At 41.3% G+C, this 16,140-nt stretch overlaps 1 long non-coding RNA gene across 1 annotated transcript in view; it reads left to right on the top strand.

The window, feature by feature from the left end:
* LOC119868529 overlaps positions 1-16,140 on the top strand; it is an 86,022-nt gene that overhangs the window by 46,733 nt on the left and 23,149 nt on the right. The window contains exon 3 of the long non-coding RNA XR_005386489.1: positions 11,050-11,209. This is a non-coding gene — a long non-coding RNA (uncharacterized LOC119868529). The remainder of the gene's footprint in view (positions 1-11,049; positions 11,210-16,140) is intronic.

The raw sequence follows: 16,140 nt of genomic DNA, 5'->3' as shown, positions 1-16,140 counted from the left end.
CTCTTCCATTGACTCGTCAATGGAGGGGTAAAGGCTTGGCTTCCTGCCCTAAAGATGGTCACCTCCAAAGAGCTATTCCAGTTTCAAGCTCTCTGGGGAGGAGGGGGAAGCAGTGGGACCCCTCCCTCTGTTTACACTGTCTTCACACACTACGGGGTTTGGTCCCAATATACTTACTACATGAAATTCCCACGTCAGAATCGTTTCCTGAAGCAGGGTGTTAGAAATTCAGCACTTGATCATTAATAGGTCTTTATCTTTACCCCTCTATCTAAGCATATTGTAAAGCCATTTTCCTGGTCTGTTATTCATCATTCTTGTTCATAGTCTTTAAATTATTTTAATTAAAAGAAAATTGTGTCTTCCCACCAGGGCAAATTAATAATCTCTCCCATTTGTATATTGTTTTCCCATACATAAGGCTTGTTCTGTTTTTTTTCTCCCAAAAATATTAGCTTCTCAGTGCAATGCTTCTTTATTTATGGAAGATTTAAATTTTTATTTAGTCAAGTATAATGACTTTTTTATAAAATATGTTCAGGCTTAGTAAGCCTCTGCTGTCAAATCTTTAAAATAGTAATCAATATTGCCTCCTACTTCTTTTTTAATGATTCCATGTGTTAACATTTCCTTCTTTAGCCCATTTGAAATTCATTTGGGTGTGTAGGGATACAGTGAAAATGTGACTCTCTGTCCCCCAATATATTCAACTTAACCAGCCACATTTCATCTGTCTTGCTCGACTGTTCTTTTGGTCTATCCTTAAGCCACTACCACAATATTTGAATTAGTTTAGCTTTCTAGCACCCAGTTGATATCTGGTATGGCAAATATGCCCTCATTTCACTTCCTTTTTTTTTACCTTTCTCCTGAACTATAATGTCACTTTGTTAAAAAGGAATTTTTAAAGTAACATTCAGATTTTAATACAATTATCATAATTAGAAATTAACTAGAAAAAGCATCTGTATAATATTGAATCATCCTATCCAGAAATTGATATGTATCCATCAGGAAAGATTTCTAGATTTCTTCATACAAGCCCCAGTCTGATCTTGGTATTTGACTCTGCACTTTACAGTTTCTTCTGTTGTTTGCAAGTGGGGAGGTCACTTACTAGTTTGTGTAATATGGACACTTAATTGCACTTGCCTCACTTGCTGTATCTGTAAAGTGGGGAATATAATAATATTATTGGGTTTGTGTAGAGTTTGAAATTAAATAACATACACAAGGTCCATTGCATGTTCCTGGCAATCTGACATGGATGATACATAAACGCTATTATTATCCATATGACTTCCCTCCCCCAGGAAATTCCCCTAGGTCTTCTGTGAGTGTCCATTAACATTAGCCATCACTAATCACGCAACAAATAATGGACACTATTTCCTGACTTCTGGAAACTTGCTTTCGTTGTGTGCCAGCCACTGTGCTGGGTGCTGGGCAAAATGTGGTTAAGGAAACCGGTACATCCCCTGCTCTTATGGACTTGGCAGTATCTTGGGGACACATAATTAAATGATATGCAGTTAGAGATCTGGCTATCAGTTAGTTGTTAAAGAGTAATGTAAAAGCAAGAAAGGTGTGTGATGAAATAACTAGCTCCGGAGACCCAATTTGGGCAGTTGGTAGAGCCAAGCAATGGTGACATTTCAGTGAATAGTGGACATGGAAAGAGCTGAGTATTCAAGACCAAGTAAATGGCATGCCTGAAACCTCTAAGACAAGACAAACCTTTGGTTTTAGGCACGCAGATCATAGAGAGGCAGTGTCCTGTGATAAAATGAGCATAGGTTCTGGGATCCTACATACTTGGAATTGAGTTCCAAATCCTTCCACTTGATTTGGGCCATGGACAGTTGTAACCTCTCTGAGGGTGGATCTCTTTATTGTAAAGTGGGGTCAGCTAGCCACCAATCTTACTAGTGGTTGTGAGGATTCCATGAGGTAACGCACACGGTGCTTTATTAGCACAGCACTTGGTTTAGGGAAGCACCAAATAAATGTTAGTGGTTATTCTTGGTAAACCTTATTTCACTTTCTTAAGGACTATACTCCGCTTTCACATGGCTTTGTTCCTGCCTCTTTACGTCTAGGACTCCCTTCATACAAAGTGCTTCAAACACAAACAAAGACCTAATAGTGGCTGTTTACTGAGTGTCCCTTATGTACCTACACTGTGGTGATGATTTTGACACGTTGACTCCTTACAACACTGTATGGTAGGCATCGGTATCCGGATCTTGAAGATGTGAAAGCCAATGCATAGAAGAGTCACCGACATAAACCAAAGCCACAACATTAGTAGTACCTTTGAGCCATGATTTTGCAAGAGGCCATGTGGCTTCCTTCTTCATAAAGTCCGCATAACATCTGAACTGTACCAATTACCCACACTTTACAGTCCTTCTAACCTTTTCCACTATGTTCCTTAATCTGGTCTCCTGCTTCTGTCTTCTTTTCAGGTTTATACTTTGCAGCATTTTCTTGTCTTTTACCTTGACTTCTCCTAACAGCGATTCTGGTTCCTTACCAAAACTATATCTTCGCAAATTGATGGGGCAAAAAATTCCTACAGATGAATCCATCTACCTTAGAGTCAACCCTGTGAGCAATGTTCCCATAGGACTTGCCCAACCCAATGCACAGGAACCAGATAATGTCCACTTTAAGTTACTTCATCCTTAAATGAATAAGGAGCACATTTGGATCCAGGGATTAATATAATTTCTAGTACCAAATGCCCTCCAGTGTGTTGGTTTATGGAAACTTTCAAAATTAAGAATAAAGGACTGGGACGCCTGGATGGCTCAGTGGTTAAGCTCTGCTTTCATCTCAGGACGTGATCCTGGATGTCAGGGATCCAGTCCCACATCGGGCTCCCTGAGGGGAGCCACCTTCTCCCTTTGCCTTTCTGTCTGCCTCTTTTCTCTCTCTGTGTCTCTCATGAATAAATAAAGTCTTTTAAAAAGAACAAAGGACTTTGAGTTTTAGTAAACTAAGGTCGTGACAAATTAAAAGCTTATCAAGTAGATTATCAGCAAGGCTTGTACGTGGGCAAACTTGTCAGCATTAGGATTAAATAGCAGGTTATTCAAGGCACACATCTTCAACTGTCTGGTAGTTTTATTGGTACAGGAAACCCAGGTGATATTTTCTATCTAAAATTTCTTTTGAGGCAGTCCAGTCATTTAGAAATGCCTTCCCAGAATTTAAGGAAAAAAGAAGAGGCTTTTCAGACAGATGATGCACAATGCCAAAAGCAATAACTTGAGTCTGAATTCGAGTCTCATCTTTGCAGAAAAGCAATAGCTTCTTTGTAGAGCGGGCATCCTAATTATGCTCACTAATTACACGCAGCCCATAATGAGAACAAATGATTCACAACTAAGAGAACTTTGCGTAAATTAAAATCATGGGTCCGAGCAAGGGAAGTTATTCAGCAAGATGGTTTCCATGTTCTGAGTAATGGACTTCATTAAAATATTCTACAGAGCATCACTGTGTGGGGCACCTGGGTGGCTTAATTGATTGTGTCTGCCTTCAGCTCAGGTCATGATGCTGGGGTCCTGGGATCAAGCCCCACATCAGGCTCCCTTTCCTCTCCCCCTCCCAACCCCCTGCACGTGCTTCCTCTCTTTTTCTCTGTGCTTCCTCTCTTTCTCTCTCTAAAATATTTTTAAAAATATTTTTTAAAAATATCACTGTGTAGAAAAGGTAGAAAGCTATTTTGGGACCTAAGGAAGAGTTTGTCCCCAGTCTCCAGGGCTCCTCTCCTCGTGAAGTTGTCAATGACAGCTTCTGGGCACATCTTAGGAACTATTGGCATAAGTGTCTTCAAAATAAGTTTTTATAACTAAAAGGAAAAAAGTAATCTACCAAATAAACTTTTCCTGGACATACTAGGCAACTTTCCTCTTTCCATCAGAGGTACTGTTTTCATCTGAGGTAGTATTTTCATTTGCACAGCTCGGACTCCTCTGCAGTCATTCATCTCATTTAGGCAACCTCTTATCACCACTTTAGTTCATAGCAACAGCCTAAGTTGGACAAATAAAACCAGCTTATGTCTTATTCATCCCCACATATTAACCTTAGAATTTGTAACTAGCATTCTTCACCAGGAAGCAGACAACAGGTGGCCTTGTGCAAAGATTCACGACTTCTTGTAGGAGAGCTTTTGAAACGAGGTATTCCCAGGGGGCAGGCAGTTCAGGATCCAGAGCAAAACTTCACCATTTCGCTTTTTTATCCATTGTATTTTCAAAGCTTTTATACAAAAGTCAATAGTGCTGATTTGAAAGTAATTCTGCAGCTGGGTGTTTTTAATGGCTGGAAGGGCCACTTGAATGTTACTCTAGACTTGAGAATAATTGAGGCTGAATAATAGATGTTCACATTTTGTCTGACAACTTGGAAAAAAACTAATGCAAACGCTGAAAGAAATGCATTACAAGTGGTTACTGTATCTTACTGTATTTTATTTTTTAGGTTTTTAAAAATATTTTATTTATATATTTGAGAGACAGAAAACACAAGCAGGGGGAGAGAGACAATCCTAAGTAGACGCTACACCCATCCCTGATCCCGATGCTGGGCTCTATTTCACGACCCTGAGATCATGACCTGAGCCAAAATCAAGAATCAGATGCTTCACCGACTGAGCCACCCAGGTGCCCCTCATTACTGTATTTTAATTTTAGCAGATAGTTGAATTAACTTGAATTGAGCTAAAATTACATCATCCATACTCCTTACACTGAGACCAGCCAAATGGATATATTTTTTTTAAGATTTTATTTATTTACTCAAGAGAGAAAGAGAGAGAGAGAGAGAGGCAGGCAGAGACACAGGCAGAGGGAGAAGCAGTCTTCATGCAGGGAGCCCGACGTGGGACTCCAGGATCACACCCTGGGCTGAAGGCGGCGCTAAACTGATGAGCCACCTGGGCTGCCCCAAATGGATATCTTTATAACAAATATAAACAAGTCTAAGGAGCTGAATTTTCTAGAGCTTACAATATTCACTAAGAAATCCCTGATTAATTTGCCTCTTTCCTCAGGAGCTGATTAAAAAACTGTGCCATATTTGAAAAATTTACTAGCTGATTTTTTTTTTCAAATAAATGATTGTTCAGTAATGGACTGGGAAGTTTTGTAGAGTTGGGATAGTGGTTACTCGACGAGAAGTGACTTACATACTAGGGAGATTCAGAAAATCAGTTCTTCAAGTGACATGTAGGTTTGACTTGACAAATCTTTTTATGGATATATAAAAAGTACACATTATCTTAGATCAGTATAACCAAAGAACATTTTAATTGAGGATAGTAAAAAGGACAGTTAATGGCCTGCTCTGAATTTATTTCAAGGAGAAAAGTTATGCTTGAAGTAAGACTCTGAGTACACACACACACACACACACACACACACACACACACCTACTTCACCTACTCTCCATCCGGAGACTAACAGAAAAGATGAGCAGTTTGGATTTCTGATGACAACTAAGTATTCTGGTGGATTACTAATGGGAAATAACGGTATAGGAGGTATTTGTTGAGCTGAGGGCTTTATCCTCTTGCCCAGAAGTTTTACTTACATATGTGTAAATAAATATATAATAGTTATATAGTTACTTAGTTATCCATGCTCTTTTAATAATTGGTGCTCAGTGAACTAACTGTACAAAGTTATATCTTAGGTACTCTTTAAGTATTTTGCTGTTTATAGAACTTCTGTATATGTGTCAAGGTATGTGTGTGTGTGTGTCCCCGCACCTGTATTCCCTTCAAATAATCAACAAATTCAAGTAGCTCTAAATATTGGACACAGTGAAAATAAATTTTGCTAACTTTTAGAAATAAGTAACTAAGGTGACATAAGTTGCTTCTCATAATGTGCAAAATTATATTTTACCTGGCCCAGCCTTTCTCCCTTCTGGAGCACTGGTGCAAGTGTCACTAGCATCTCCTATCTGCAGCTTTTGGAGCATTAAGCTTAAAGAGGTAGCCAAGTTGAGAGTGCAGAGGCCTGAATGAGTTCTACAGAGTGAAGGAAGTATTTGCTCTTGTTTGGCAAATTGAGGAAATCTGAAGATGGTTTTAGGGGGATACAGTACGAAGCCAAGGGCTTGGATTCCTGAGAAGATCAAGGGACAGAATAATAATATAATGGGTGAGTAGGGGCATAACAATCTAGAGGAATACCAGTAATAAGATGCCTTTAACCATGGATCGCTTTTTCTTTTCCCTCAGTCAGTGGGGGGTGTGGGTAAATTCCAACATCGCCTCATTCACTCTTGACTACCTCTATTATCGTGGATGATTGAAAGCCATCTGCGTTGGGTTTCTTTACTTTCCCATTATAACCAAAGAATCTATGCAAAAATTGCCTAGCTGCACAACAGACTCAAAATATTCAGCATTTATTGGGTAAGATCTCCCAGGATTTGAACTGAATAATCACATCAGGTGGTCGAATAGAGCCCTTATAAAATGTTTGCTGAAAATCCCTAAAGTCTCATAATATTGAAATTACAAATCTCAGCTCTGCGTTATATTGGAAAGAACATATACCCAGTATCAAAGCTTTAAAAAATACCTTCCAAATGAATTTTCAAGGTCCAGGGTAAAGAGAAAGGGACCCAGAAGTAGGGTACAGAAATTACTAAAGCTTTTTGGTAAAAACTGACTTCACTGGTCATGCGATTGAACTTTTAGTTCTAAGAAATTAGGCATATCACAGAAAATGCTTTCATATAATCTTAAAGCTGTCAAACTTGTTGTCTTGTAAGAGGCCTTTAACAATTATGTCAGCCCTAAGAAAATCAATTTACCAATTTTGAGAAGATTCTATTTCAGTGTCTAATGATCCTCGTTATTACACCTTTTCATTATTTAAACTTCAGTCCTTCAAATCACAACTTACACCGTGTATTTTTTCAATCCTAACATATCCTCTCAATTTCTTTGTGGATTCTCAAAAGTGGCAGCTAATGTCAATCATATCTAAGATTTGTAAAACGTTCATATATTCATTATCTTATTAAATCATAACCACCCTGCAATGCAAGAACTGTTATTATCACGGTTGTACAAAACATGGAACTGATGATTATGTGCTTTATCCAAAATCACACGTCTATTAAGTGATCTAGACCCTTACTCAAATATTCTAGTGTATACCATGAGACAGACAGTGGCAAAATACTTTGGCAGTGATGCTACGTCAAAGCCATTAGTTCCCAGGACTTCACTCTGTTAGCTAACGCCCTCCTGGATAACAGCACTATTTGCTAGGTACTGTTTTAAGCATTTCCATATGTATTTTAACTCCTCTAATCCTTGCAGAAACCTAAATGTAGGTGTGATGATTGTCCCCATTTTACAGATGGAACTGAGGACCAGAAGCGAAGTAACTCTTCCAAGGTTACACAGGTTGAACAGGCAATGCCAGGATTCCAAGGGATTCCAGGATTCTAGGTCGTCAGGCTCCAGAGTTTGTAGTCTTTATCTTGGCATCATACTGTTGGCCAGCAGAACTGAAAGTGAATCTTTGGGGCTATACTTGGTTTTGCGACTGAATTTCTGCAACCACAGCCTTAACCTTCGTAAACTAATCTGATCAGTCATTGAGCTTCACTGATCATCCTACATGTCTATATGGCATACAGTCAGAAGATTCGATTAGGTATTCTTCCCATGTCAAGACAAAAGGGGAAAAGTCGTGTTCATACCCCTATTTTCTCTTTAAAATATTCAGAGGACTTAGGGTGTCTGGGTGCCACAGCCAGTGAAGTGTCTGCCTTGGCTCAGGTCATGATCCCAGGGTCCTGGGATGGAGCCCCACATCCGGGAGCCTGCTTCTCCCTCTGCCTCTGCCCCTCCCCACCTTCTCTCTCTCTCTTCTCTCTCTCTCTCAAGTAAACAAATAAAAACTTCAAAAAACTATTCAGAGGACTTAATCAAGGCTTTCTTCAGTTCACAGGTGTAGGGAAAAGCAGGTGCTGTTGAGCAGTTACAACTGCTAATCAACCGGAGTGACACAGATAAATGCCTGAACTAACTGCTGTTGTTCCACTTTAGCAAAACAATAGCTGGAGTGACATAAATCAACTGGGGAAACCGCTAGCACTGACTTGTGAGGCCTGCCACTTAGTTCTTGATTCTCTTTAACTCCACTTGTATTCTCCGGCTCAGGTTATAATGCCTAAAGCACAACCTCCTCATTCCTCCTGTCCATCTCCACTCTTTTCTAGAAACGTGTACACATGTGCTCTCGCAGAGATACGGTAAAAATTTTACAAATGGATAAACTTTACCATTTGAGGAAAGGTTTGTAAGTAAGCTTAAAATAAAGGTACCCTTAGAAATCCTGTAAGTTGCCCCCAAATGTACAGTTCAGAATATATCTATGTAAGTTCAGCATAGCCAGTTTTTCCCTCAGTGTTGACACCCATTGTTTCTTCAGTTGATTAGATGAATTAATTGGCTTGCCATTAGGAATCCTATTATGTAAGTTTTTCCAGAGAAAAAGAAATAATGTGTGTGTGTGTGTGTGTGTGCATATGTGCACAGAGGACAGTGCCGTTCCTGACAAAAAAAAATTTTAAGAATCCTATTGTGTTGCATATTTCTCAAGACCTGATAAAGGGAAACAAATTCATCTGAAAAGCCTACATGTCCCCACAAATGAGCTAGCATTTGGTCACCAGCTGCACAGGTCATTTATGACTAAGAGAAAACAAATTCCCACCAGCTAAATAGTCTTTCTCTCCTTTCTCAACCACCTTTGCACTCTGATGCTGGAAGAAAAATGAAGAACAATAGAGGGAAAGCAGAACCACACGAGCCACTTATCCTCAACTGCAGGAACCCAAGCCAGTGGTCAGGCCTGACCTTGGAGAGAGCTATGAGGCAGGAGTCGGGAGAAGCTTTATATTGAGTGTGAGATTGAAGTTTTAGTGTGAACTGGGCTGGATTTTCAAGTCCCTGGAAGTAAGTCATGGAAGATTTCGTTTTTAAAGATTTTTTTTATTATTTATTCATGAGAGACACACAGAGAGAGGCAGAGACACAGGCAGAGGGAGAAGCAGGCTCCCCACAGGGAGCCCGATGTAGGACTCGGTCCCAGGACCCCAGGATCACGCCCTGAACCAAAGGCAGATGCTCAACCACTGAGCCACCCAAGCGTCCCCGTTTCAGTGCATTTAATAAGCTGTTTGCATTTGTGGAAGTAAGGTGTGAAGAGTGTACCAAGGGGCCGAGGTTTGAGATAATTTCCCACCTGTAGGAGAAACCATTATTTAAAGTTGAGATTAGGGGCACCTGGGTGGCTCAGTGGTTGAGCGTCTGCCTTTGGCTCAGGGCGTGATCCTGGGGTCCTGGGAAGAGCCCTGGGAATCTATCCCGCGGGGAGCCTGCTTATCCCTCTGCCTGTGTCTCTGCCTCTCTCTGTGTCTCTCACGAATAAATAAATAAAATCTTTAAAAAAAATAATAAAGTTGAGATTAGTTTGGGGGACTATTATTGGCTGAGTAAATTGTCTATCTTTGAAATATGACTATGACATGTGGTCTGAGAATTGCTGTGAGCTGATGGAATGTGTGAAACGTTCAGCCTTTGAGATCATCAGTGAGGTTGTCCAAGCAAGCAGGCCCTCAGAGGTTGGGGCAGAATGCTTCGAGCCCCCTGGGGTGCTTTTAGCTGAGTAGAGAGAGCTGGAGGACAGCGCTAGGTAGCTGGTTGTTGCTCAAGGGCAGCACCAGCCTCTGGACAAAGTAGTCCAGTTAGAGCTCTGCAGTCCTTTGAGGTTTTCAGTGGTTGTGGATTCATGATGGAGCCCCAAATAAATGAGGAAACTATGATATAATGAAAACTGAAGTGGAGGCCAAGCCATCTGGACTCTGCAAAGAAGGATGTGAGGTACGTCTGTGGACCTTGAAGGAGCCATGGCAGTGATTGGCAGATGAAGGCAACAAGGACAGCAGGAGTGGTAGTTATGGGGAGCAGGAGTTGTGGGGCTCCTTGGTGAAACACCTGGTGTGCCCAAGATATGGACTCAAGTGTCATCCCAGCTGCACCTGAAGATCATTAACCTAGCAGAGCTTGGAAAGAATGAAACAGTAGCTATGGAGATTCCGTATTCCTGCTTCCATATTCCATACAGCAGGCATAATGGTTTTAAATCCTATTGAACACTATCAGCACGTAGCTAATGCTTAGCTGAATATTTGACAGAGGCCCCACATCGGGGAGAGGGAGGGCAAGAAGAGTAATTTTAAATGGACCTTCAAGACAATTAAAAAATCGAGATAAAATGGGGTGGTCCTTCATGGCTCCACAAGTATGCCATTCATTGGCTCCAGGTCTACTGAAAAGCCAGAAGGCTTGGTAAAACTTCAAAATTCAGGGCCTCAGTCGCTATCCTGGGGAAAAGACCCACATGAGAGGAGGATGATGCTAAGTGTTAAAAGCCACGTGAAAGTTACCTTTGAAACTGAGAGGTGTTTCATGGACATCGAGGAAACCCAGCCCTCCCTCTGGCTTTGCAAGGGGAACGCTTCTTTCCCACTCCTGAGCAACGCTCTCAACCTGCCGGCCTCCTCACTCCCGCTTTCCTTGTCCTTCATTTGGAAGAGAGATGCTGCAGGAAGCTTTGTGTGACAAGGTCTTTTTTCTCTCTCTCTTTTTGAAGGAAAAGACTCAGCTGCCCACGTGTGTTATACTGTGGGAGCAGTGATGGTCTCCTGAGGAGAGTGAGACAGCCTGTCAGCTAGGCAAATAGAGCAGGGCCTGGGAAAATGTGGGTACCATGGGGATTTGGGAAGCCTGAAAATCATCACATTGGTGGGGAAATCTTGGACGTTGGCGGGATCTAGAGAGGGGTTTCAGGTCTGCTTTGACCTTGGAGTGAAGAGAACTCAGATGGACATCTCAGGTGTATATATGGTTTTCTGCAAATGACCCTTGGAAACAGTATTTCAGAATGCTTTTTCATTTTCGTAAAGGAGAATCAAGAGTCACTACTGAAATCTCTTTCACAGGAACGAGAACCATCCTGCTACCCTTGCGACATTACAGCTGAATGACTGCATTTCACTCGGACACTGGATGAGGTTCTGTTTTCCTCACACCAGCCTGCCATTGGCTTGCACGTGGAAAAAGAATATGATTCACAGAACTCCAACATGTGGTTGGCCTAGGGTAAGTACACCGGTAATGTGTGTTGAATTAAATTCAATTGGAATTGAGACGTTATCACATAATAAATAGGCCACAGGCCTTTGCGGGTCATATACTAAGTTGGGCACTGATACAGGAGAGTGTGGCTTATCACACGTGATCATCGTGTACATGAGAACGTGCGCACGTCTGTGCATCATTATGCACACATGGCAAAAAAAAACTGTCGCATCTGGTGTCATTCGGTTTTGCTGGTTTGGTTTGACCAAGAAAGCATCATGGGACTGCTTACTCCTGTGGAGAAGCCTCCAATCCCAGTGGTCTGCCTGGAGGTGAACGGCAATCCTCAGACATGTTTACCTTTGGCAGGAGACCAGCAAGCTTCCATTCAGGCTTCCTTCCTACTTTCAGATCTTTCTTTATCTTGCTTCTTACACCTCATCCAAGGCATCACTATAATTGTCCTTTGGAGTGCCAGCTGATACTTGCAGCTTCCTGTCTCTTTGACCAAGGGAAAAATGCTGATTTCCTCTTTGCTATTTGGCAAATGTCAAAAGAAAAAGACTGGCTACACTATGTATTCCTTTCAGCAGCATGAATGAACATCCTGTATTTTTCCCCCAATAAGGAGAAGATTTAACTAGCTAAAACTTAATTAGCCTAAGCTGAGAGACTTTTTTCCCATTATTTCCCTATTTCTTCTCCTTCATTTGTTCCTTTTTATCTTCCAAGAATCCCAATCCTATGTAGTTACAATCCCAGGCCTTTATATCTTTGCATATCATGTTTCTCTCCAACTCTTTTTTTTTTTTCTCAGTTCTGGGAGAATTTTCTGAATTCTTCCACTTTACAGATTTGGTTTTTCTGCAATAACCTACTGTTCACTGCCTCCATGGTAGTGTTTTTCATTCTATACTTGTGTTTCTCATCTGAATGCAATCTTGCCTGATTTTATATTGCTTTGTCTTCACCTATGAAATGTTTTCTCAAAACTCTTGGGGAATACAAAATAGAAATGTTTTAATGTTTTCTCCAGTTCTATGGAGTAAGTCTCTTTAATTGGGAAAAACCTGTTCTTATTCCTTTCTTTGGGACTACTAACTCTTCAGATGTCTGGGAAGTTGTGTGTGTGTGTGTGTGTTTTATTTAAATTCAGTTAGCTAACATATCCATATGTCATTAGTATCAGAAGTAGAGTTTAGTAATTTATAAGTTGCATAGAAAACCCAACTCATCAAATCACATGCCCTCCTTAATGCCCATCACCCAGTTACCCCATCTCCCCACCCCTAAAGTTAAGAGTCTCTCATGGTTTGTTTACCTCTCTGATGACTTCCCATTCAGTGTGTGTGTGTGTGTGTGTGTGTTTAAAGATTTTATTTATCTATTCATGAGAGACACAGAGAGGCAGAGATGTAGGCAGAGGGAGCCTGATGTGGGACTCAATCCCAGGACTCCAGGATCACGACCTGAGCCGAAGGCAGACACTCAACCACTGAGCCACCAAGGTGCCCCGTGTGTGTGTGTGTGTGTGTGTGTGTGTGTGTGTGTGTGTTTAAGTAGACTCTATGCCCATCATGGGGCTCATCCCACAACTTGAGATCAAGAGTCTCATGCTCTTCTGACTGAGCCAGAGCGGTGCCCCTGGGAAGTTGTTTTGTTTTCACATAGTCCCAGAGTGGGCTCTACTAAGTTCTACTAGTTGGGATGGGTGTCTGTACAAATAGTTTATTTCTGGCAAGAAAAGCAGAGTTTCCCATTTGTATACTTTTATTTTCCTACAGTGAGGGGTTCCTATGGACAGTGCTAGGCTCAGCAGTTTTTCTGTTTGTGATGGTAGCATGAAGTTAGCCAGAGGTCTTACCCCCTTCCTGAATTGTCTTGATCATCCTTTCTGAGCCCGTTACCCCACTCTCCCCTCTCCAAGCATCCTAATCAGTGCTGAGAGAAAAAGGCAGGCAAGGTGGGAGGCCTGTGTCTCTGCCTCTCTCTCTCTCTCTGTGTCTCCCATGAATAAATAAAATCTTTTAAAAAATAAAAAAAGAAAGCAGGCAAGGGAGCATGCTGGCCTGCCACTCCGTGGTCTCAGCTGTGTGGCAGTTGTTGGACTTCACTGTCTCCTTCCCCATCACTGCCCCCAGGTCCAGGACTTTACCTACACTTCCACACTGGATGTGGGAGTTTGAGGAGCTTCTGTGCATGGATCCCTTCCACTTACTGCTTAACTGGGGTTTTCATTCATGTGTGGAAGAAGAACAGGAGAGTATTTCCTTGACCTTGTCCTAACCATACTACCCACACCTTTCAGAATGTCCCCAGTTTCTTGCCTTCTGTTTTCCAGCAATCGTATATGCTTTTCCTATTGTTACATTTATGATTTGTGTTAGCATGTCTTTATATAAGAAGAATGTCTAGTGCAGCATTGCTTTTCATAGTGAAAAGTTGGAAACTAATACATGGTTAACTAAATTATTTCTATCTGTTAAATATGAGGCCATTTGGATGAATGCAAACCTGTATGTATTTCTAAGTGTGAGAAGCATCTTCCAGTATTTACAGCACAGCATCATGACTATTAAAAATTTTTAAAAATCATATGTAAACAGAGAAAGACAAAATAATCTTGATGTCAGAGGAAGTCATTCTAACATTTGCCATGTGAAGAAAATTTTTTGATCTCCCATCCCATGTCCCATGGGAAGTCCTGTATCTCCTCCAATATTTTTGTAGACTCCTGACAATTTATGTTCCCATGCTTACTTCTGATTCTGAGTTCTTGGTTCTTTTTTTTTTTTTTTTTTTTGCCTGCTCTACAGGAGGAGAGATTGATTCTGTCATGTAAGCCCCTCAGTTCTCGGTTCTTTTTAACTCTTGGTCTTCACCTCCTCTGGCCCAGACTCAGCCCCTGCTCCTTTATTCTCCCCAAGCACTTCCCTAACCATTCCACAAATCCTGTTATATAGACACGGAGTTTATTGTGGTGAAGGAGGAGGCTCCTTCACTTGCGTGGAGCTTACATTCTGCTTCGAGGCATGTGTAGCTGTGTTCCCGACCAAGTGAGTGAATGCAGGGGCGGCCGGCGGCCATCTTTCTTCCTGGCTTTCTGGCTCCACCATTAGGTAAACACTGTGCCACCACTTCTCCTCATGGGCACCAGCCTCCTACAGGCTGCTCAACTTTGAATTAGCTCTCTCACTCTCGCCCTCTCATTGAATCCCTGTTCTTCTTTTTTATTTAATTTTTTATCTTTCCAGAAGAGTTTGGTAAGTTTATTTCACTTCCTTCTTCCAGTCGCATGCATGGGACCTCATCTTTTGCATCCCCAAATGCTTATCAAGGTATTTACCTAATTGAATACAGTTATTTTCTTTAAAAAATCTTTACTGTTGGCTTTTTGAGTGTTTGACTTTACTACCTTACTGCACATGTACATATGGGTTTACAAAAATATAGAGCTAGGGGGGTGCATGGGTGCCTCAGTGGGTTGGGCATCTGCCTTCGGTTCAGGTCGTGATGTCAGGGTCCTGGGATTGAGTGCCATGTCCAGCTCCCTGCTCATCGGGGAGCCTGCATCTCTCTTTCCCTCTACTCCCCCCTCATGCTCTCTCTCTCACTCGCTCTCTCAAATAAATAAAATCTTTAAAAAATACATAGAGCTAAAGACATAGAGTCATCCAAAAGAATATTATCTCTGGACTGCTGGATTAGGGGTGGTTTTATTCCTTGTTCCATCATTGATAATCTGCATTTTCTATTTTCTAAAACAAACATATATTATGTAATCTTTAAAAGCAAACAAACAAAAGAGCTTCAGTAAGCTCAACCTCTCCAGCTTATCTCATTGCAAATAGAATATAGTTGGGGTGCCTGGGGGGGCTCAGTTAGTTAAGTGTCTGCCTTTAGCTCAGATCATGATCCCAGAGTCCTGGGATCGAGCCCCTGCATCAGGTTCCCTGCTCAGTGGGGAGCTGGCTTCTCCCCCTCCCTCTGCTTATGCTCTCTCTTTCAAATAAATAAATAAAATCTTTAACAACAACAACAAAAGGATATAATTGACCTTAACTTTTCTTTTCAGAATCCCAAAGTTTCTGGCCATGCATCTTATTTGTAAATGGAAGTCCCCTTTTCCATACCATATGTGTTCTTTTTATTGAAGTATAGTTGACACACACACTATATAGCTTTAAACTAATTTTAACCAAATAAGTACAATCTTAAATACACACAATTTGGGTATATACATATTAACCTTAGAAACAGCAGACTAAAACAGTTAAGTGGTTTAATTTGGGGTGGGAGAATCTTTCTGCATAATTTTAAATTGTTTAAAGATTTATGTATTTATTTGAGAGTGAGAGAGAGCACGAGTGGGGAGGGGCAGAGGGAGAGGGAGAGAGAATCTTAAGCAGCCTCCACGGCCAGTGCAGAGCCCCATGTGGGGCTCAATCTCACGACTCTGGGATCATGACCTGAGCCCAAACCAAGAGTTGAACGCTTAACTGACTGAGCCACCCAGGTGCCCCTGGGTGATTTTAATTTTCTTGCAGCCAGGCCCATGTAGTTCTAGTATTTTAAAAATTGAAACATCCACAAAACCTGCAGCAGGAACTTCTGTTGAACCTTGCAAATTCATTTTCCATTAGAAAGCAGCCTTCAAAAAAAAAAAAAAAAAAGAAAGCAGCCTTCATAGGTGATTTTGAGGAGGGTTGAGTGTGTTACATGGTAGTGCCTTAGCATGTCTTGATGGAGTATGCTATCGTGAGCTGCTACTAGCTGCTCATACAACCTGAGGCAAGTCAGTTTGTCTAATAGATATTTTGCTATCTGCAGAATGAGGGCCTTCACTCTGTGAGGATGTGTGATTCACAGGTCCAACATTTCTGTGACTCCACTGAACGTTAAGAAATCCAGCATGAGAAATGAAGAAGAATACGTGTTCTTGGTAGAGATGC

The sequence above is a fragment of the Canis lupus genome, chromosome X (genome assembly GCF_011100685.1).
Source record: "Canis lupus familiaris isolate Mischka breed German Shepherd chromosome X, alternate assembly UU_Cfam_GSD_1.0, whole genome shotgun sequence".
NCBI lineage: Eukaryota > Metazoa > Chordata > Mammalia > Carnivora > Canidae > Canis > Canis lupus.
This window is presented reverse-complemented; position numbering and strand designations above follow the sequence as displayed.